Source organism: Leuciscus leuciscus (genome assembly GCF_965113295.1).
Source record: "Leuciscus leuciscus genome assembly, chromosome: 21".
NCBI lineage: Eukaryota > Metazoa > Chordata > Actinopteri > Cypriniformes > Leuciscidae > Leuciscus > Leuciscus leuciscus.
The window spans coordinates 14609126-14632285 of NC_138745.1; the positions used below are offsets into that span (position 1 = coordinate 14609126).

The window sequence follows — 23160 nt, forward strand, 5'->3', positions numbered from 1 at the left end:
GAGAGCGGTTTAGCTGTGCACAGCATATACATATTGTTATAAATCAATATGAGGTTATAAAATGCATGTATAAATGTGATAAAACACTTAATTTATGCGTTTTCCCTCCTCGTATGCCTTGCATCACGAGTCAAAGAAAATGGCGTCTTTGAAAAAAGTTTCAGCTTGTTTGGTCCAGCGCGTAAATGTCCCGGATGTAACTAATTACACTCTCTCTGTGTTATTAATTTAACTCCACATTTTTTCAGCAGCCAGAGGGTGCGGTTTACACTATCAGTGTTAATCCCTTGAAATTCAACACCAGAAAATTAACTCTTTACTCTAAAAGTCCTTAACACCAGGATTTCAACACTGGAGATTTTACTGTGCAAACTCCATAAGGTGACAGAATGGAGCTAGTTCTTTATACCCGATTTGCTTCAAAATTCATCAGTATAAATGTCAAGACAAGGTAGATGTAGACCTGCGAAAAGATTCTTGATATCTTAATTACTGTTGCCATGGCAACATGTCAAACTTTAATATTCTTTTTGGGTGTTTTTGAGACTCTTGAAGCATGCTTCAAATTGCATGAAACTCTATACACACATTGGAGTTGTCGGCCAGTAAACATGGGCAAAGCCTTAGAAACGGGTGTGGAGAGGGAGCTCTGTAGCGCCACCTTTTGACAAGGTATAGCCGGATAACTTTCTAATTTACATTCATTAACTGACCAACAGGAAGTTGGTTATTTTAGTTTAAATGTAGGTTTTTTGAAAAATCAGCTGGCAACAGGAAGGGACATGTTCAACACTGTTATGAACTAATAACAACATATTAAAAATTGCCAACAAGTACTAAACAGGCTAGCAACATGCTAGAAACATGCTAGCAACACTTAGCTAAGTTTTAAGCTAAAGCATGCTATTATGCAACGTAATAGGAAGTTGCTGGAACTCAGGCATGCAATGTCAAATCTGCCCTAATTACTTACATAGCGCAAATTACTTTGATGTCATCCTCCTATATTTACCTATGTTATGATTTCTTGATTTCTTGGTCTAGGGGAGCAAAAATGGATGGTGGTGAAATGAGTGTGCAACAGCATGAAGTCACCCCATCTCCAGACCCAGAATTGTTTCACAACAATGCAAATAACCACATTATATTTCATGAAAGAAAGAAGGTTTTTTTTTTTACAAATCAAGCAAAAGAAAAAGAGGGGTATCAGATTCAGAAGGGGGTATAGCTGGGTTTCAGTTACGTGATTATGATGACGCGCGAAGGCGGGCGATTTCAGATGGAGAGCAGGAAGTAAACACGGAGAATACAACCGTTGCGGAATGTCCATATTGTACCTTTATCCGATTTTTTTTTGACCATCCGTTTACACGTTCTTTCAACTCTGACCCATATCCGATTCATGTGTTTACACTTGCCATACTATCTGAAACATCACGCATGCTTAAAGGGTTAAATTATCTTGCACAGATGGGCGGACGCGAAATATGCTTGATCCTAGCTCTGCGATGTATGCGAAGTTCGCCAAACATCACCATGATTATGAGGCGGAGGAGGATGAAAAGTGGCATCATTGCACATATGCTTCAGTTACTGTGTGTGAGAGAGATCTCAGGACTGGTGGGAGCATATTGTGTTTAAATATTGGCTTTAACCGCGGAGACGTTGCTTAACGTAATGCCTCAGAAAATCCGATCTGCCTGTTTACATGACAGTCGCATTGGCACATATCCGATTTATTTCCACATATGAATGAGGCTTGAAACCGATCTCGAAATATCCGAATGCATGCGTTTTTTTCCTGTTTACACTGTCATAGAACACATCGGGTCTGTGTCATATATGAGCAAAAAATCGGGATTGGGTCACATTTCACTTACAGTGTAAACGAGACCTAAGTAAATGAGCATTTAACGACAACCTAATGCTATATAAACACAGACACAAAAAACAAACACGTTGGCTAGCTAACATACCTCCGACGAAGTGGTCGTTGTAGACACAGACATTAACAGACTCTGCTCCTCCTGACCGCAGACGTAACTTACGTTAAAAATCCACTTTTTACGGCGTTGTTCTGTGAGCTTTTTACATTTCTCACCTTTATGAGTGACAATCTTCGGTACTCTATAAAAACCCTTTCCCTTTTCTCGATTAGAACGATTGGATCAGCCGTAAACTACACATAACATGGGCATTTTTTCAGACGGCAGGGGCCTCATGTATCAATCTTGCGTACGCACAAAAACGTTGCGTACGCCAGCTTTCACGCTTACGGTCGTATGTACTAACAGTGAAATTAACGCGAGAATGTGCGTTCCTCCACGCCAATTTCATGTCTGGCGTACGTACATTTCTCATTGTTTTTGTCCGTTGGCGACTCTTACAGGCAATGAAGTGAAGTTGCAAACATTACACAACGAATTGTTCTACAAGTCTATCGCACCACCACCTGTGGGAAGCATTGCTATTAATTTGCAATTTATAAAATAATTGACATTATGGGAATATTCTATCAATTTTGCAATTAAGTAAGAACATATAAAAGCATATGCAAATTGATACAACCCTTAGTCGGCAATGGCAGCTTTGGTGTAATGTCCACCTTTATATCAGACCATTTCTTTTTAAGGTCATTTAGGGTAGACTGTGTACAGTTGAGACATGTGTACAGTTGAGACACCTTAAATAACTTGCGTTCGCAGCAAGCACAAGTTTTGCTGTGCACGTGCGTATTAGTGTCCTCTTTGATCGTGGGAAATTTGAACAACGGACGCATCTCCGATCCGAAGATATCGGGGAAAGTTTTTTTTTCTAAGATATGACGTTCACTTCACCATGCACTCTCCACAATGAATAGCTTATCCTTATGTGACTGTTAAACGTAACTGGTATCACCACAAACGTTATTCTGTATTTCATGGTATTGTGTCATGCAAGGTAATTGCAAAATCTAGAGAAATGTATGAGGCGCCACGTAGGATTTAAATCAAACTTCGCTTATCAATACATACATAACACACGTGCATATACACCTATAAATTACTCGCATATACATGTATACTATTGGATGTTCAAAATATATGAAATACACGTGCACACTAATATGAAATCCATACCAATACATATTATGTTAGTAATGAATGCATACACTTGTGAATAACTTACATATAAACTTGACGCACGCATACACCTATAAATACTCGCATATATAAACTTCCATGCATATACACCTATAAACACTCGCACATATAAACTTCCATGCATATACACCTATAAACACTCGCACATACATATAAACTTCCATGCATATACACCTATAAACACTCGCACATACATATAAACTTCCATGCATATACACCTATAAACACTCGCACATACATATAAACTTCCATGCATATACACCTATAAACACTCGCATATATACATATAAACTTCCATGCATATACACCTATAAACACTCGCACTTACATATAAACTCGATGCGCGCATACACATCCATAAAACACTCGTGCATATACAAAATAAAATGTGGATGCATGCTTTGTGTATATATACATATGCGAGTGATTTCATATGTGGATGTGCGTGAACTTTTCAGTGTAAAAGGAAGGCATTTGTGCGTACACGGAATTAACCTGCCTTTTTGATAGTTTGTTTTCCAATTTGAAATGAAATAAGCATAAACGAAAACGGCCCCTTTATTCGTTTTTTTCGTAAAAAAAAAAAAAAGCCTAAAGCCTCTTACGTTGTTGATTTATATTTCAAACAAGAATTCGACATTTGCTCGCAATGTTTTTCTTACAAAAAAACCTCATCATTTTGCAGGACAATTGTCTATTACAGTATACAACACAGATAGAAGGGTGCCAATAATTCTGTGGTGATACAACATGCTTTAAGAAAAGTTTATTTCCATCACACTGTAAAGTGTTTTTAGATATTACATATAGATCACATATACCAAAGATTTTACATATAAACTGGGTCAGCATACTGTTAATTACAGTTAGTACCATGGGAAATAGGGGTGCTGATGTGACCCCTGGAGTGGAGCCCATGAAGAAATATGGTTGGGGATAAAAGTTCACACAAACAAAAACGAAAAACTGTGGTGTTTAGCCTATAGGCATACATATTACGTGTGTTTGTTTTTATTTATGCAGTATTATAAAATACCCATATTATAACAAATAAATATATTTGGAAATTGCCCTTTAAAACGAAGGCTCAGTTTGTGGTTCACAATTATTTGATTAAAAACAACAAAAACAATAAAACAAAGACAAAGTCACTTATATTAAACACTTTTTTTATTGATTTATTTGTTAACAGAAGTTATATCTAGCACCTTTAATTGCCTTCGCTATCGTCCTGTCAATCATCTGTCTCATTCTCGCGGGTCGCGGATATGATTACAGTTTCAGTAAAACTGTATTTCACCATCATCGGTACCCACCCTCAGCCGATTGGCATTACAGTATTTGCAATCACCATCCCGTGTCAAAACGGAGCGTCTAAAAGAAAAGTTCTGACTGCTGACTGTTGGTCAGTGAGCCTCTCCCGCTCGGCGCTGTCAAGCGCAGCTTCACCACACAGATTTAACTCCGCAGAGCTAAATAAAACAGGCTGGTGGCAGACTAATAATTAATATCTCTGATGTAAAGGGGACATTCTACCAGAAACGTACATTATCTGTCCTTGAATTGTTACAGTGAATAAAAAAGTATTTCATCCAAAAATGTCTAAAACTGGCTCATAGTTGATTTCTGTGAGTTGTTCTGTAAAGGGGCAGTCATGGCCTAGTGGTTAGGGAGTTGAACTGGTAACCCAAAGGTTGCTGGTTCGATTCCAGAACCGGTGGGAAATGACTGAGGTGCCCTTGAGCAAGGCACCTAACCCCTAATCGCTCCCCGGGCGCCACACAAAAGGCTGCCCGCTGCTCTGGGTGTGTGTATCCACGTTTGCAGTGTCTGTGTGTTAACTACTCACTACTCTGCTCCTAATGTGTGTGCATTAACTTGGATGGGTTAAATGCAGAGGTCAAATTCCAAGTATGGGTTACCATACTTGGCCATCACGTGTCACTTTCACTTTCACTTTCACTTAAAGGAATATGTCATTCATTAGGTTCTCAGATATTTTTTTCTTTATTAAAAACACTTTTGAAAATTACAAATCATGTCCATGCCCTTGTCCTCAGCCAAATTGGAGCTACAGCTTTCATAGTTTTGTTATGCTACAAACTGTTATTTAAAAAAAAAAAAAAAAAACTCATCAATAACAAGTTTAAGCTGTTATCATTCACATCAACTGATCAAAAACATAAAATTATATATAAATTCTACAAATAAATTCTATTTTACAACTGTCCCCATGTTTTGGTCAGTCCTGTCACGTTTACATAAAACTCTACATAAAATGTGTGAAATACACCTTTAAGGGTATCACTCAGAGGAAGTGACATCATTTGACCCAGGTGAAGCTTACATTGATTAAGGCTGAATTGTTTCATTGAATTGTATGATTTTAAGCTTGTTTTTGTATGTTTTTTTTAGGAAGACGAGCTAAAGGGTCAGGCCCTGTCACGGTTAAACATTCCAGAAAATAATGAAAATGTTTTAAATCCAAAACATGTCTAAAAAGGTTATTGAAATTCCTTGCTTGCATGTTAACAGTTTTTATGCTAGCATGCTAGCAGGCTGAGTAATGGCAGTTTACAATGGCCAACCGTCAGGCCCTGTCACATCAGGCCCTGTCACATTCCTGTGTGACACGGCCTTACAAATTAATGTTATTGTTCTTTTTTATTACATTTATTGCATATGTTATGTATTTAACGCATGCAATAGTAAAATGAAGGCCAAGGTGCTTGATTTTTATACAACTGTGGCCATGGAAGTGATTTAAACACCTAAATTCAATTATTTGGAGGGCTGTCCCAATACTTTTGGCAATATTATGTATGTCCTTGGCTGAATTTTACCATAGTCTAATATTACTTTAACATTAAAATTATAATAATAATTTAAAAAAGAAATGCCAATCAAAACTTAAATAAAGAACACAAAACATAACTTTTTCTGCATCATCAAAATCCATAAAGTCAGTCCTGTCACAGTACCGTCAGTCCTGTCACGCCATGGTCAGTCCTGTCACACAGGAAATTATGATAAAAGTGTACTATTTGAGGAAATATTAATTAATTAATCTCTTTAACTGTGTAGATGAAGGTGGGGGTATATATCCACTACTATGTTTTTATAAAAATCTCCTATGTAAAGGTAGTTATTTTACAACTATATGAGTGCCTGCGGGTATTCTGTGATTTTGTGTACTACAGTTGACCGAAAAGTTACTTATACTTCTTAAAGGAATTATAAAACCATGTTAGATACAATCAGGGACATGTGATCAATAAGAAAATGCTATCTGTATCAAAGAAATTCATTAGGAAACCATTCTAACATATACAAATTTGTCTGTGACAGGGCCTGACATTTTAGGGGTGAAATGCGTATAAAAATGTATTTTATTTAATCATAAAAACATGCTGAGATGGGATGATATGTGTTTCTCATAGTTTAACATGTCCTCCATATGTCTCAACGTTCAGATTTAAGAAAAATATATTTTTTTCCCCAAGATTTTTTAAAGTGGAAATGTACGTTTCTGGTAGAATGTCCCAATTTCTGTGAAACGCGTAAAGTTGCACAGAAGAAAGCCCAATAGGACCTGCCCTTGTACAGTTTAAGAATCTGTAGCCATAGTAGAGGACTATTATTTTGTAGAACAGACCCGAGCGACAACTGATGACGTCACATGCTCAGACTTGCTTGACCAATCGGCGGAAGGGGGCGTGTCAGGCCGCCCACATGTGGAAAACGAATTTTGAAGTAATTTATTTGTTTTTTGCCTGTGAACTAAAAAACGAAAAATCAAGCCGAAATCTCGTTTTTTTCGTTTTTTTTTTTTTTTTTACGAAAAAACGAATAAAGGGGCCGTTTTCTCGTTTATGCTTATTTCATTTCAAATTGGAAAACAAACTATCAAAATGACACAAATTACTTTTACACTGAAATGACTTCCGGTTACACTGAAATGCCTTCCTTTTACACTGAAATGCCTTCCGGTTACACTGAGATGCCTTCCGTTTGCACTGAAAAGTTCACGCACATACACATATGAAATCACTCGCATATACATATATACACAAAGCACACATCCACGTTATGTATGCGCGAGTGTTTTATGGATGTGTATGCGCGCATCGAGTTTATATGTATGTGCGAGTGTTTATAGGTGTATGCATGGAAGTTTATATGTATGTGCGAGTGTTTATAGGTGTGTCTGCATGCAGCGAGTGTATATGTATGTGCGAGTGTTTATAGGTGTATGCATGGAAGTTTATATGTATGTGCGAGTGTTTATAGGTGTATATGCATGGAAGTTTATATGTATGTGCGAGTGTTTATAGGTGTATATGCATGGAAGTTTATATGAATGTGCGAGTGTTTATAGGTGTATATGCATGGAAGTTTATAGGCCTATGTATGTGTGAGTGTTTATAGGTGTATATGCATGGAAGTTTATATGTATATGCGAGTATTTATAGGTGTATGCGTGCGTCAAGTTTATATGTATATGCAAGTTATTCACAAGTGTATATGCATTCATGACTAACATAATATGTATTGGTATGGATTTCATATTAGTGTGCACGTGTATTTCATATATGTATTTTGAACATCCAATAGTATACATGTATATGCGAGTAATTTATAGGTGTATATGCACGTGTGTTATGTATGTATTGATAAGCGAAGTTTGATTTAAATCCTACGTGGCGCCTCATAGAAATGTGCGAGGTGGCCAGCGGGGGATAGTTGAGACACATATCTACTGTACCCCCGATAGAGTTCTATTAGGAAACACATTGTTTAGTTGTTCAGTGTTATGATAACAGTTTAAACGCCGTTATTAGTCAGCATAGGATGCAAATGAAAATAAAATGTGATATTTGTGATATTTAAACTGTGTATTATTAATAAATATTGTTACATATCTTGTTCCTGCTTTATACATTTTAACCAGTGCTAATTTAAATAAAATGAATGAATATAAATGGATGAATAAACAAAAATGTTGCCCAATTGTTATTTTCTTTATTTGTCTTTATTTTTTTATTTATTTACAATGAATGGTTAGTTACCTTCACATCATTAAAAATGGGGTGTCTCAACTGTACCATGCACTGTCTCAACTGTACCACATGATATGGGTACAGTTGAGACAAAGCTGAGACAATAAGCACCTTATTTTTATGAGCTAATTGTGGAAAATATAAACTACTTGTGGGTATTATTGATTGATACTATCTTAGTCTACAAGGTAATGAAATGTCATGTGGCGTGTCATGTGGAAATTCACTTCTTTTCAGTGTCTATTTTTGTGTGAAAAAATCAAAACGCAAAAAGTGTCTCAACTGTACTCAATCTACTCTACAGTGCGACTTTCAGATCCCACCGCATTGACGGCATCAGCCAAACTCTCCCACTCATATTTTTTCCTTTTGTTATTAATTCCGGAGGACAAAGTTCCAAATACATTTTTTTTTTCCGTTTCTACCTCCGATAGTAGCACCTCCAATTCACTCTCTGTAAAGTTTCGTTTCTTGCCGCCATTTTCTTACTGCTTTCTTTTGCCAAAGTGGACTCATTACCATATTTAAATTAATTTAATTAAGGGAGGAGACTGGGTGGGGCTCAATTTTACATTAACTGGGATGTACAAAGAGAATATGCGTGGGATCCATCGTACGCAGAGATTCATACATCTGGGTTTTTTTGTGCGTACGCACATTTACAGCTTTGTCCGTACGCAATGTTTTAGTATGAATTCAACGCAAGTCTTTGTACATGAGGCCCCAGATCCGCAGCTATTTCACTTCCTGCCCTCCATCTGAATTTCGCGCTCTCGCTATGCAGCAGCGTGACGTCACGTGAAACCAACCTATTGCCAAAACAACAAACATTATCAGTCTAATTCCTTATTAATCAAACTACTTAAACTAAAAGAAAAGAAAAGTACAGCAAAATAAGCTAACTCCCTTGCTAAAATAAACAGGAGAAAAAGTCCAATTCAAAATAAATTGCACTACTAACCCTAGTGATGTGACATTTGAACCGAGGCGTCAGAGCTTGTGTCAAGAAAAAAATGGGCGTGCCAGATGAAGCCGCGATTCGAGGCTTGTGTTGTTAACGTGAAAATCACGTGACTAATGACAAACGAGGCCTCGGTTTGTGTGGATACGTCATCAGTTCGGTCTGAGTGTCGCTTCCGGATCAAGGGGGTTCGAAACTCGTGCCACCTTGTGGGTGTCGTCAGGAGTAGTAGAAGCAGTTGTAGTAGTGATCAGAGAGTTAGAGAACTCCCATTGTCATTATTGTGTCATATATGTGTTAGGGCTGTATATTATTACATTATATCAGGTTAGAATACTTATAGTATATTGTTATTATTAATTATAGTAGGCCTAGCTATATTATAGTATTGTTATATTAATTAGATAAGATTATTTGGATTGCTTTGGATTTTTGGATCTGGACTGGACTGCTTTTTTGATTTGGCTTGCCCTTTTTGATTTGTTTGCTTTTTGTGACCTCTTCCTTTTTCCTGGTAATGGAGCCAGCAAGAAAGAGGAAATCCTCCCCTGTCTGGGCTCAACAGAAGCATCAGTGTCCTCATGTATACCAGCTGGCACTGGCATTTGTATGTTCCCCTGCATCCTCTGGCTGGAGAGGTTTTGTCCAAGAAGAGGAATCGTCTAAACCCCAACACACTTGAAAAAATTCTGTTTCTCAATAAAAATCTATTGTAATCCTTCCTTCACCCACCCCAAACTGCAGTTTTGCAGTTTGCTCCTCTATATCCCCAGTCCCATAAGCACAACACTGCACTAAAACTAGTAACAGTTCACTGCACAAAACCCCCTATAAACAATTCTTAACCTTTCCCACCCCAGACTATTCTGTTGCAGTTTACTTTATTACACTCCCTCCACCATAAGCACTGCACTTGAACACTGTGTCACTTTTGCTGTTCATACTGTCACTATCCAAACAATTTATGAATAATTAATTAATTGTGTGTGTGTGACAGTTGTCTCTGCACAAGTAAATTCAGACAGAGAAAGATGCATATTTTATTTTATACCCAGGCAATGGAAAAATGTCTGCTCAGGTCATTGGTTCAAAATTAATTAATTTGTCTGCTATTTCTTTGCACAGTAGCTAGGTATCACTAGTGAGCAATGCTGAATGAAGCTTCGAGTAATGAACCTTTGGGTGAAGCAATGGGCTGCGAGGTCTCAGTGGTTCAGGAAGCCTCATTTTGCCATCACTAACCCCACAAATAAAGAAATCAATTATTTTTACAGATGAATTAAGCCATCCAATGAATGATCATAGAAGTTAACACTCACTTCTGCCTTTTAAGTATCAATCATAGAGTGTAATCAAAGAGACTAAAGAGATAAACACTAATTCAATAAGTAGAACACAAATAAGGTAAAGATACACTAGCCTGGTAATACCAAACTCTGCTACTTCGCTTTGCTTCGTAGACAGAGTCTGGAATGGCATAATAGAGAAGTGTTTTCTCTCTCGCGGGGGGGCGCTTGTCTGAAGTTTAAAATCATTGGTTACCCGTAAGCCAATCACATAATGTTTGGTTATGGCGTGTGTTATGCGCATGCTCAGCCGCATCTAACTTCCACTGTAAACACACATATGATGCGAAAACAAAAACCATCGAGCGAAACACCGGAGTGAACATGGCTGTGAACGACTTCTGCAGATTATGTGAAGTAAATCTATGCATCCACGGTACAATCAGCGTCTACGTCACGGCTCTCAGCCCGCCCTCTGTTCGTTGATTGGCCCGGCTGTTTTCAGGCCGGAGGAAAACGGAAAGCTATGACGCTGTCTCAGACTGAGTACAGAAGCGAAATGAAATTGAGCGGAAGTACGAAGTCTGACGTAGTCAGGCTAAAGATACACAACACCACCAACTACTTGCTTCAACACAACATCAAGTAGGGGGTTGAAGATGAGACCTCAAAGCTGTTGCACACAGTCAAGCCACCACCAACACAGCTCTTCTTCTTCTTCTTCTTTGGAATTCTGGTGAATTCTGCACCTTAGGCATATACCGCCACCTATTGTTTTTTATTCATACATGGATGATAGTCACCTCTATTCATATTTTTATTTTATTTCATTTTGTTTTATTTCGGGTTCACCTAAGCTGTATTTCTGGCTGCTGCGTGTTCAGCTCCCATGGCTGAACTTAATGTCCTATTAAAACCCTGTTTCTATTATATATTCAATTGCTATTCATTGTATCCTCTTTTAATCCTCTCCCTAATATCCATTTTATCTTCTTTTTTTCATTAGTATTACCTTTTAGGTTCTTTATCATTTCAAATCTCTCTATATTGTATTTCCTACATTTTAGTATTACATGTTTGATGGTTTCTGTTGCCAGTAAGTTACTGTAATTAAGAGTTACAGTACCAAACCGTATTTCAGTTTTGTGTAATACAGTGCATTACTGTAAAAACGAAGCTAATCAGTACAGTGCATTACTGTAAAAACTAAGCTAATCAGTACACTACTGTAATTATTTTTATTTGTACTAAATAAAAATTAGATTTGATAATTTTGATATATGATTAATTTTATTTTTATCCTACATAAGTACTACTTTCATACAAACCAATTAGACAAAGTTATCACAAAATACCATTTTTTTATTTAAAACATTTCATATATATCACAAAATAAACATGCCAATGCTGTAAATGATGTGTGAAATTTTTACACATTAATGGGTAAGTTTAGAGACAACATTTTTTGTGTTAATTTTAACTCATTCATTGTGTTAATGATTTTAACAAAGTAAATATGTCAGAGAGGTTAGCACAAAGATGTGTAAACGTGTTAAATTAACACATTATGTGCTGTCCTTCACTGCAAACATTTTTGAAAACATACATAAAATCATAAACAAAACATTAGCATTTGACTAAATGAATGTAGAGTCATTGGTTGTTTAGCTTATACAAGTATTATAATGAAATATCAACCATTACATTCATAAAACTGCAGAATATAAATACATTAAGCATTCAAAAAGGAAATGTCCAAAACAGGACAAAACAGTTCTTTTCACAATACAAGACACATAAACCCACCTTAAAAATAATTTCACTTATTTCCAAAAATGTGTTGGATTCATGTACACTGGTGGCCAAAAGAAGTATTTAAGTGGCGTAATGTTTTTGAAAGAAGTCTCTTTGATGCTCAAGAAACATTTATTATTATTATCAATGTCTGACTGTCTACTCCATCTTTTCTACAGCATAGGAGTAAAAGTCATCATCAAAATAATCTTTAAAAAGCCAACACAATGTTTTTGTCCACCTTTGTGAATAAATGAACTTCTCCAAAGATTGGTTCCTGTTCAGAACTTGATTGACAACATCAGAGTGTTCCCTGGTCTGCATGCGTGCCCACAAACACAAATGTACTCAGTCCTTCAGAGGAGATCCCGGTTCCAAAACTATATGAGAGAGAGAGAGAGAGAGAGAGAGAGAGAGAGAATATTAGTGTCACATTATTTTTAACCTCCTTTTTTGTTAATTTTTATTATTATTTTCACAAAAACTTAATATATATTTGTAAACAGCTTTTGTCAATAAATAGCATACAAAAGAACTAAATTAAATTATGCCAGATTAAATTTTAATACTTACAAATCCTAAATTCTGTCCAAAAATGCTGAGATGCATAGAAAGAAGTTGAACGACTGAAATAGATGATTTTAGCCCATTTCAGCTTGTCTGCAGTGAAGGAGTACCTGTTTGAGACAAATACACAGTAAGATACATGCAAGAAATCACTGTGTGATGATCGTTCTCCTTCCTACAGTAGTTAACCCACCTGTGCGCTGATATTAGGACCTTCCTAGTCAGGTGGAACTGCAATGGTAGAGTCGCTGGCTAATAAAATATAAAAATAATGCAAAAATATAAACTTAAGTTGTTTAGAATGCTAGATTTGGTCTGAATGAATTAGTGAGAGTTTTACTGCAGTGCTTACCTGGATACATTTAATCTGGTGAGACTGAACAAAGACAATGGTCCATCTTCTGATTGGTTCATTTGCTGTGTAATAAAGTTAGACATAATGCAAAGGTCACTTATTTGATATAAAGTTAGCCAATTTTATAGAGATTTTATAAGATATTGTTAGCTACCTAGTCTGCACCAGTGGCTCAAAAGCAATTTTCACATAGTGTATGCTAATCATTTCAGCAAACTTATCTCAAAATATATCACAAATGGGCTGGCCTACCTCTGGAATCTTGCTAAGTCACTGGCGCGAATTGGCGCTTTGTTGCAGTTGCCTTTAAACACAAAAATGGAAGTAAATATTAAATTCCATAAAAAAAAAAAAAAAACTATAATATGGTATAGTTTGCAAACTAATGCTAAAACTATAAAGGTTCTCATCAGTAGGCCAACATTAAGATATAAACAGAATTTCACATTAGTTTATTCACATTTATTGTTAATGTAAACGCGTTGCTCGTTGGCATTTTAACTCGACAATTCAATAATCTAACAAAGTGTGTAAAATGAAACGTTAGCTCAGTTTACCATGGTAAAGTTCGTTACCGCCCTGTTGACGACGAGTAACGTTAGGCTAACGTTAACGTTATAACATACGTTAAACTGGGCACAATCCTGTCAACATACACAGAATGTTTTTTATTTTTTATTTTTTTTTTTACCTTGCTTGCTGATCTCTCTCTCGGTGAAGTGAATTCCGTCTCTTCCCCGGGCCAGACACGAACGTCGCGATCCAACAAAAGACAGACCCCATTACCTACACTGGATGTCTGTCTGACGCGACACGACAAATCCCAGACAGTGTAGTGATGCGCCGCGGCCGTTATATTTCAGACGTAGTCCGATACGAGTCCAAGCCCTCGCACTAGTTCTTACAAGGGATAAACAGGTTTGCATTTAAAGGTCCGGTCGCTTCAATGTGTCCAATATAGACAGCCTCTGGCTATTATAGCGTTGTAGACACGTGGTGTAAGGCAAAAATTAGGAAATAAAAAGCACGGTGGAATGGTGCCAGCCAGAGAGGCAGTTACGTCAAATACAGTAGTATACAGCAAATTTAAAAAATACAGTAAGTCTCTGTATGTGGTGTTAGACGTCACAGAAAATTCCCATGATGCAATTGGAATCACAGTTATTTACTGTAAAGAGAAATAGCAGTATAATACTGGGGGATTTAAAGTAAATAACTGTAGAAATTACAGAAAAGTCTAACAGTGTAGGTCATCCATTACATACACAACTCAGGAATATGCCTTTCTGTTCAAATCACTCGCTCTCTCACACACACACAATAGAAAAATGTGTTACCTTTTCCATTTATCCCTATAGTTATGGTTAATGGCATGTTACGGTTGATTTTTATTTATTCATTTTTATTTATTTATTTACTCTTTTTGTATTTTTTGTGTTGTAAACAGGCCTACAGCAAACCGCAAGTTTATAGATGCTATGTACAAAAACATACTATTTGGTCATACTATTCTTATGTTCATTTTAATGGCATATGTACAAGTCGTTTAAAGCCATGCCATGTTCTGGTAAGATACAGAAATGTAACATCTGTACTGTTTTTTTTGGGGGGGGGGGTTTGGTACAGTAATGACTTAAGGCCATTTATTGTTATAATTCAAAATAACTGACAGTTCGTAAACTTTGTATTCTAGAACTTTTAAATAAAGCAATTATTTGAAAGAACACAAATCTCTTACTGTACTCTTCAAATTGCAACAACAGAAATAAATGTAAAGGCAGGTGTTTTAAGTGTGTTTTTACACAGGTGGGTAACCTAATGTGGCCTGAGCAGGTGATTCACCAGAGCCTGCCTGATTTCAAGAGCCGGAGCATCAGGTTCATCCCGAGTGTGTTCCTGAGGCTGTTGAGGAGCTGGATGTACCTGTAATGCTTCAGGTGGTAGCTGCTGTTTCTCCCCCTCATGGAGAATGCAGCCACTACTGTAGGCATGAAATCATGGTCTATGTCACACATTTTGGCCAGGACATGCCATCTGGTTTTTAGGTGTCCAAATGTATGTTCCACCTTCACATGGATGGTACTGAGCTGCTCATTGAACAATGTTTGTGCTTCTGTCAAATTTGGACCTGTGTAGCCTTCCATGACCCAGGGTAGTAGTGGGTACGCAGGGTCACCAGCAAAGAGTAGAGGCACTTGGACTCCTTCAATTTCCAAACTTTCTTGGAGGTATTTTGCTGGATATCTGGAAAGAGTGCACATATACATAGGCTGTAACCTGGTGGTGTGGGGGAGTGGGGTGTATTAACTGCACAGCACTGTACCTACAGGCTACCATTAAACAGTCCAACTAATAGTGTGTGTGTGTGTGTGTGTGTGTGTGTGTGTGTGTGTGTGTGTGTATATATATATATATATATATATATATATATATATATATATACACATATACACACACACACACACACACACACACACACACACACACACACACACACACACACACATACATATATACACAGATATCTCTAATCATCTAATCATTAGCTGGTCATCTACAACAGCCTGCAGAACAATGGATGTCCAACCTTTTCTGTTTACATAATCCCTATACCCATCACTTGGGGCATGAATGGGGATATGAGTCCCATCAATTGCACCGTAGACTTGAGGTATTCTGTGTGCCTCATAATTGCGTTGTGCAATCTGCTGTGCCTCCTGCACAGTTGGCAAAGCAATGTACTGCTTCATTAGCTTTGTGCATATAGCCTGGCATACACCATACACACACCTGTGGACAGTTGTTTTGCTAACCCCATATGTCTGATCTGCTATTTCATTTCCATTGATTCCCGTGTGAGCCGTTATCCAACAAAATTTGACATCTATTCTCATACTATTTAGAGATTTTAATATATAATATATATTACATATAATATAATATAATATAATATAATATAATATTTGTTTAAAATGTCTTCTCTAATGAATTTATTTGATACTAAACTATTACTGACATAGAGTCTGAACACATAATTACTCTATCTGATCTAACATCTGTCCACTGTAATGCAACCATTATTGCAACTAATTCTACTGTATATATTTTGAATATTTATTTCAAACTCTGGAATATATATTCCTATACCAGTCACCCCATATTCTGGTATCTTTGATCCGTCTGTAAATATCTGTAAATATGAAAAATGTTTGTTGTGTGCGTATTTTTCTATACATACGTTACTATTGTTTTCATGCATTTTTTAAAAATCTTATTTAGATTTACATCTACCTTTGCCTTAAAAAACAACCATGGTGGGATTCTTCCTATTACTACAGATATTCCTAACACTATTTGTGATAATTTATATTTATATACTTCACCTTTTATTATCCATCCAAAACCCCTTCCTGTATTTATTTTATATTCCCAACAATCTTCTAGTACTCTCTTAGTTTGATGTTCTTGTTTACTGCTTTTCAATCTACTCCAATGTGCCAGGGATAACTTGTTTCTTCTTATATTTAGTGGCAGTTCTTCTGTTGCTACAATGAAGGCATTATTTGGAGTATGTCGAAGTGCTCCGGTACATACTCTTAAAGCTTTAGCCTGTATTATATCCAATTTTTCCAGGTTTGATTTAGCTGCTGATCTGTATATTGTACAAACATAATCTAAAATGGGTCTTAGCATACCTCTATATATATTAATCATTGTTGTTTTATCTGCACCCCATCCACATGCTGATATAGCCCTCATCAAATTTATAACTTTTTTGCTTTTATTTTTTTCATATTTATATGTGTTATCCATGTGTATTTGCTATCAAACCATAATCATAAGTACTTAAATACTGACACTCTCTCTAATTGATTCCCATACAAAAATAGTTTGATGTTTTCAGGAATATTTTTCTTTGAGAAAACCATAGTTTGATTCACTAACAGATAACTTAAAACGTCTCAGGTTACGACTGTAACCTATGTTCCCTGAGAACAGGGAACGAGACACTACGTCATAGACGCTTTGGGAAATGCCTCAGGCGTGACAGGTGTCTGAAATCAAATATCAACTCACGGCAATCATGTTGACCGGCGACAGCCCGTGAATCATCAGCTTGATTGATTAACGCGCGACCTGATGTATAAAGCGGAGCCTTGAAAACATGACAACATCCTATCGTCTGAAGGGACTGTTGGCAGGCAGGCCCCGAGGCATGGCAGGGAGACGTAGTGTCTCGTAACCTGAGACGTTCCCTTTCGAAGGGAACTCAACACTACGTCATAGACGCTTTGGGGAATGAAATACCCACTCCGCCATGCTGAGGGGAGTGCATGTCCAATGGCAGTAACAACTGTCAGAACCAGCAATTCAAATGAACGCTAGAACGACTCACCCTCAGGTCACACTGGGCTGTCAGTGACAGCACTCCCTACGGTCATAGCCCAAGCTATATGATCCCACAGAAAACCTCCAAAAACATAGTTTAGTGGAAGGTCTACCTGGGCCTGCTCAAGGGCCTAGGACCCCAACTTCAACTTCTTAGAAGGGGTCCCTTCTAGGGAATGTGGCTAGGGAACCCGAGGGAACCCCAGCCAGTCACTATTCAGGGGAACGTGCCACCTGAAATGCCACCAGGCAGGCCTGACCTGGTGTCACTACATAAGACACTACAGTCTGCTTCTTTTTTTTTTTCTTTTTTTTTGCCACTTCCTGTCTGTCTGAAGACAGAGCCTCTGGACACTTGCCTTTAGGAAAGGCATCCAACCCAAGGGACTGCGAAGCAGGCAGTGAACCACTCAGCCCGGATCTCAGAGACGGGATATCCTGGAGAGTATGACTCAGCATAGTGCTTTACAACCCTTGCCAGCGAGGGGAGTTTATCTACTCAATCCACGGATCTACCCAGTGTTTGTGTTTCAAAACCCTGAGGAGGCCTGTGAGGGCCTAGGACTGAAATGCCACCAGGCAGGCCTGGCCTGGTGTCACTACATAAGACACTACAGTCTGGCCACTTCCTGTCTGTCTGAAGACAGAGCCTCTGGACACTTGCCTTTAGGAAAGGCATCCAACCCGAGGGACTGTGAAGCAGGCAGTAAACCACTCGGCCCGGATCCCAGAGACGGGATATCCTGGAGAGTATGACTCAGCATAGTGCTTTACAACCCTTGCCAATTAAAGGAGTTTCTCTACTCGATCCACGGATCTACCCAGTGTTTGTGTTTCAAAACACTGAGGAGGCCTGTGAGGGCCTAAGGACAGATCTAACTGGGAGGCCTCATGAGAGGCCTACGACCGACAGTACATGGGAGTTCACTTACAGAGAGGCCTGGAGAGGCCTACTATCTGTTACCAGAAGACCACCTTAAGTGGAAACTCAAAGTATGTTGGAACTCAACTCCAGGGAGGCCTGGTGAGGCCTACTACCTGACAACCATGACATGAGGAAGCTCACTTTCAGGGAGGCCTGGAGAGACCTACTACCTGAAAACCATGCTAAGTGAAAACACACAGTATGTGGGAGCTCATATTCAGGAAGGCCTGGTAAGGCCTATAACCTGATAACCACAGTATGTGGGAGCTCATATTCAGGAAGGCCTATAACCTGATAACCATAGTATGTGGGAGCTCATATTCAGGAAGGCCTGGTGAGGCCTATGACCTGATAACCACAGAATGTGGGAGCTCATATTCAGGAAGGCCTGGTAAGGCCTATAACCTGATAACCACAGTATGTGGGAGCTCATATTCAGGAAGGCCTGGTGAGGCCTATGACCTGATAACCACAGTATGTGGGAGCTCATATTCAACCATTGTATGTGGGAGCTCATATTCAGGAAGGCCTAGTGAGGCCTATGACCTGATAACCACATTATGTGGGAGCTATTTTCAAGAAGGCCTGGTGAGGCCTATAACTTGATAACCACAGTAAGTGGGAGCTATATTCAAGAAGGCTTGGTGAGGCCTATAACTTGGTAACCACAGTATGTGGGAGCTCATATTCAGGAAGGCCTAGTGAGGCCTATTCAATCTTCAGAATTAAATGCAGCCAAAAACACTGGATAAGTGAAACACGGTCTGGATGGTAGGCTGAATTAAAATATCTAACTTCTTAAAGTCAGATAATATTCCATCATTTTAATTCCATAGAATTAAATTCAGCAATAATCACCAGACAATACTGATTTAATATTACACGTTCTCGTAATCTACACTCTGCCTTGGCAAACGCGAGATTCGAGCCGTTTAATATAATTAACTTAATGTTGTAAATTAATATTACAATCTATTAACCTGTTTGTCCCGTGAACAATTGTTTATTAATGTACATTTCCGGGGCATGGGAAATGTCTTTATTACTTTACAGTACTACTAAGAGCAAGTAGTCAAGATCTATGATTAGGGACTCCAGATATGAGCTTGAGACATGGACAACTTTACTGAACAAGACTTTATTAACTAGACTAAACACTTAAACTACTCTAACATACACATCCATACATGCATACGGTTTACCAAGGGAAAGAGAGCTGAAGCAGAATACAGGAAAGCAATAAGTTATAGCATTGTTTGAAATTCAGCAGATCAACAGCCTTGAGCAAACCATCAGTTAAGTTCTAACACACCCTTCTTTAAAAGGGGTAAGGATACTTAATGTATCAAATAATGAGACTAAGTTTGATACTTGCATCGCCCATTTGAATTAAACTGTCCTGATGCAATGTGTTGAGGCTCCAGTTGATCTTTGCTGATGTGGTCTTGATGAGAGAGAACCAATGGTAGTCAGAGGATCTTTGGTGAATGGAAAGACAAGGCCGCAGCCTGGCACAAGCTTGGGGGTCCTTAGAAACTTCTAGTTCAGCATCATCTTCACATCAGGATTCCAGAAGAGAATACCCAGCCAACATTTGTATGTGGGGCCCATATGGGTGTGAAATGGGCTGAAAAATGGGCCCCATGTAGGATTGTCCACGGGTTCCATAATGGCCCCATGTTAATTGCCCAGATGAATTTCATGTAGGATTACACTTGGTACTAGGTGGGACCCAGGTGGGCAACATGCACAAGACCCATCTCTGTCCCAGCTTTAACCCATTCGACATTTGTATGTGGAGACCATGTGGGTTTGAAATGGGCTGAAAAATGGGCTCTGTATGGAATTGTCTGCAGGTTCCATAATGGCCCCATGTTAATTGCCCAGATGGATTTCATGTAGGATTGCAATTGGTACTAGGTGGGACCCAAGTGGGCAACATGCACAAGACCCATCTCGGTCCCAGCTTAGAGAGAGCATTGATCTTGAGATCAGTGATTTTTAAAGCGTGAAGATGTCACACTCTCTGGAGGTGTGTGAGGCAATAAGAAGATTTCCCTTTGGAGGGAAATTTTACGACCCATTGTGTTCTAGCAGGGCATTTGAATATGTAATTTCATTGGGTGTTTAAGAAAAGAATCTTCAAGATTCTTATAATACTAATGCGTCACAAAGTTAACAAAATGTAATGTAAATTAACAAAAGGGGGACGAAGATTGGAGTTTATAGAGACCAAACATGCCACACATATGATTTTGGTAAACCATAGTATGCAAAGTCTGAAACATTAACCCCAATAGAGTTTACAAGAATACATAGGCCAAACCACATAAAAGTAAAACTCATGAGATGGGAAAATAGATAAATGTTTAATCATTTTTCAAGTGGTTATATATAGAATATATAGGATTAAAAGGGTTTATTTCTCCTTCTCAGCAAGAATTAAGTGAGAGTCACAGCTCTCTGGAAATTCCTTTTGGGGTTGTAAAACTCTTATCAGTCTCCGGGTTCTGCCAGTGTGTTAGCTTCATTTGGGATGTAAGTTTTGGGGGAAGTTTCATAGACCTTTGTTGGGAGAGTGAGTTTGCTGGATTATTCATTAAATATAATGAATAATTTGTGTGTGTCTGATTGGTCCAGATGTTACAATGTTCTAAACCATTTTCTACCATCACTGGGATGTTTGTATATTTTCCCTTACCACCCATTTTCTTTAACATGTTCCATACTTCACTTAAACTAGTCTTTTGTCCAATCATTGTGCAATATTTCCTCCAGTATTCTCTTTTCACTGTTTTAATTGTTCTCCTACAACTTGCTTTTAGTCTCTGGTGTTCCAGTACATTTTTTAATTTGAGACTTTTCTTTAATGTTTTGAATGCTTGATTTCTTATTTTAATTGCCTTAGTACATTCTTCAGACCACCAAGGTACACATTTTCCTTTCTTTCTGCTTGTGCTCCTTTGGATACTATTTTTTGCTGCATTATATATTTCTGCTACTAGACTCTCTGCATGTTTATCTACACTGTAAAAAATAATTCTGTGGCTTAGTAAATATTACAGAATTTTTTTACTTTATTAACTTAATAAAATCTCTGAATATCGTTTACTTGATTGTTTGAGTTACACATACCAAAATAATTGAGTAAAAATCCAACAGTTAATTTTATCTAAAATGTACAGTTATATATATTTTTTTCAATAAAATAATTTAGTATTTGACTAACCAATTATTTCTTTATAATACACTTAATATATTTGTGAAATTTCTATCAAAATATTTGAGAATGTTGAATTAAACTGATCTGTTTCAAGAAACAAAAATATTACTTAATTTTAAGAGTGTGTTAAATATATTAATAATATTGATTTGAATTGAGTAAGTTTACTCAATTAAAACAATGCACCCCTCCCACCCTCTGACGTGACGACAACTCGATGGTTGGTTGAGTGAGCGCGCACTGTTTGAACTCTCTCCAGTCTCCAGAACAACATGTTCTCTTCTCAGCATCGCAGAATTGGTGCATTTCCTCTGTGAAATTCAGGTTTGTGTATATTTTATTTTATCTATAAAATCATTACTGTGATTTAAATCATTTTATTTAATGCAAAACAACATACAGAGGCGTAATTCGACACCTAAACGAGAGTCGTGCCTGTCTTTTCGCGTGATTGAAACGCCTTGCATAAACACACGACTTTAATCCTAATGATAATGAATATAATTAATTTGGATAATAAAATGTCCTCAGAACTGTCACTGTTTGTTTATTGGCACGTTATGGACGTCGCTCACAGTATCTTTCGGCTATGAGTGAAATGCAGGACGGCGGTATGAAGTTCGAAGTTCACCCGCAGAGGCGAGTCCATCTCAGGCTCGAGAACCAGCGCTGATCCGGTGGATATTGGATAACAAACTGGTTGATTACATTTGAATTAGGCTACCTGAATGTTTAAATGTATCATTTTTACTTCTAAAATGTTTGTTAAATGAGTTTATTGTATGTGTTAAAAACAGTGTAAAATGTGCTGTATTGCTGTAGGCCTACTCATCGACAATAAAGGCCAATGTCATGTAACGTATACTGGTGGTTGTATGGAATACTATTTTACAAAGGTTTAGAGGAAATAAAAAAAAGTTAATATTACTCATAAATAAAAACAGTTAATATTAATGCAAGTAAAAAATTAAGTAAATCTGAGTAACTGCATCTGGTACATTAACAAATAAAATTGAGTAGAAATAATTTAACATTTAAACATTTATTATTAACTGTATTATTAATGAGTAATATTAACTTTTTTTTATTTTCTCTAAACCTTTGTAAAATAGTATTCCACACAACCACCAGTATACATGACATTGGCCTTTATTGTCAATGAGTAACTTACAGCAATACAGCACATTTTACACTGTTTTTAACATGTATACAATATTGCCTACATTTAAACTCATTTAACAAACATTTTATAAGTAAAAATGAAATATTGAAACATTCAGGTAGCCTAATTCAAGTGTAATCAACCAGTCTGTTATCCAATATCCACCGAATCTGCGCTGGTTCTCGTGCGGAGACGGACTCGCGCTCTGCGGGTGAACTTCGAACTTCATACCGCCGTCCGCCGTCCTGCGTTTCACTCACATCCGAAAGATACTGCGAGCGACTGACATAACCTG

General features: G+C 37.6%; 1 protein-coding gene and 1 long non-coding RNA gene across 7 annotated transcripts in view; both read left to right on the forward strand.

Moving 5' to 3' along the window:
• Positions 1-23160, forward strand: part of plxdc1 (plexin domain containing 1) — a 551383-nt gene that overhangs the window by 65172 nt on the left and 463051 nt on the right. The window lies entirely within an intron of this gene.
• Positions 6746-7859, forward strand: LOC309485892. Of its 2 annotated transcripts, none has more exons than XR_014201312.1 (3): positions 6746-7302; positions 7434-7521; positions 7572-7859. It is a non-coding gene; the product is annotated as an uncharacterized lncRNA (long non-coding RNA). The 2 variants fall into 2 exon arrangements; XR_014201313.1 differs by having other exon boundaries at positions 7478-7521.